The sequence below is a fragment of the Anastrepha ludens genome, chromosome 6, assembly GCF_028408465.1.
Source record: "Anastrepha ludens isolate Willacy chromosome 6, idAnaLude1.1, whole genome shotgun sequence".
NCBI classification, from domain to species: Eukaryota; Metazoa; Arthropoda; class Insecta; order Diptera; family Tephritidae; genus Anastrepha; species Anastrepha ludens.
In genome coordinates this window covers 106168637-106170632 of record NC_071502.1, presented here as the reverse complement: position 1 = coordinate 106170632, position 1996 = coordinate 106168637, and positions in this window count along the sequence as shown.

Below are 1996 nucleotides of genomic sequence, written 5' to 3'. Positions count from 1 at the left end.
TTTTCCTACATTTTTGAAATTTTGATGAACATTTCTCCATTTTTTTTTTAATTTTGTACACAGCTTAAAAGTATGATTTATGCAAGATGGCGCAAAACTAATCATCCTATCGGAAGAGTTATAATATTTCAAAATGGTGGCGTTAATTTTTTTTTTTTTTTTTGTTACGTGAACTATACTTGTATATATTTTTATAAAAATTTAAACGCATAAAATTAAATAAAAAATAAATAAATAGTCAGAACTCTTCAATATATCGCACTACTATTATTTTAACCGCTATTGTATATTTGAAGGTTCAAAATATTTTAAGCTACATATATAACTGAACTAAAGAATTGTTCGCCTTAGGATATGCAATAGCTGCAGCACGCTTAAGGTAAGGTAAAGGGTCCGCCATATAACTTTACGGAATTAAAAATGCTGTAAAAAAGAAACTACTCAATATTTTTCCAAACTATTTTTTTTTTTGTTTTGAAGTACAATCCTTCCGGTTAATGATGGAACACAACTTCATTCATATGGCTGCCTCTGCTAGCCATGCACCATCCCATACGATCGGTCCAATTTTTCAACACATTTTCGATTGTATGCGGCTGTATTTCAGCTATGACATCGCGTATGTTGGTCTTCAGTGCATCAATTGTTGCTGGTTTGTTGGCATAACACTGGTCTTTGACGGCACCTCAAAGATAATAATCCAACGGCGTCAAATCGGAAATGAGCTTCATCCGAAAAGATGATTTTCGGTAAAAGTCTTCATCTTCTTCAAGTCGATCCCAAGCCCATGAAGCGAAGCGAAAATGCATTGGGTGGTCGGTTTGCTTCAGCTGCCGAACCTATTGGACTTTGTACGTATACACAACCATTTTCGTTCAGCGGAAGAATAAAACTAATTTTCTGTCAAATCAGATGACAGCTAAGTGTTACCATTCTTCAAATAATACCTAGTTCATATCCGTAACAATAGATGGCGGGCCCTTTATTTTCTTAAAAAAAAAATTGTAAATTTCTTGTTGCAGGTTGTTGTAGGCGCAGTTTACATTTAGAGTACTTCTATTCAATAATTTAAGCAAATACTGATGGCGTGTCAGCTGAGCTCATTAAAGACAAAAAGTGGAGTGCTGATAAAGAGCTGGCAAAATCTATGCTTTGTATGACTCGAGGCATGCCAGGCTGCTAACAGGTTTTCAAATATGCTCTACACGCGGCGTCGGTAGTCTAGCGTTAGTGCATTAACCTGCTATCCCAGAGATTGTGAGTTGGAATACCACGTAAAGCACTGTCCTCGCATTTTTCCAAATTTACCTACTTTCCTTGTTTCTAAAACCAAAGCAAGAACAAAAAAAATATCATTCCTCAAAACCAAAAATTTATCCTTTCCATCCTCACTCCCACACAATAGTCAGCGTATTATTTACATTGCAAATATTGCAAATTTAGCGAAGTCCTCAACCACCTGTGTGATCCTTCTGCCAGAAAAATGTGAAACACAGATGGCGCCTCAAGCAGTAAGAAGACGTTGTTCCTAAGCAACGACAGGTGGGCATTTCGACCACTTAGGATTGGTAACGGCAGACTAATCACCTACGCTGTCAGAAACCAAATAGAATAACGAAACCAACACAAGACTGGGTCTTGACGGGGCCCTATGCTCCCGAGTGGAGTGAACAAGGAACAAAAGAAAAGAAACACGTGCCATAAGAGAGATGATTTTTCTCATAATTTAGTATAATGCAACATTCTTTCAATAAGATTTTAATACAATTTAACTTGAAATTAAGTTTAAATTACCTGAGTGTTCATATCAAGAAATTAATTATTTAAAAATCCCCACATTTCGGAATCCCGAGAAATTGGGATTGTCAACTCTAGTCCGCATTCTTTCAGCTAACTAATAGTAGTTTGGTATAAAACTTCTTGAAAAAATGCGCTAGAAAGAAATTTCGGGATTTTCGATATTCAAAAATTCCGCCCTTTTGAGAACCCATAATGT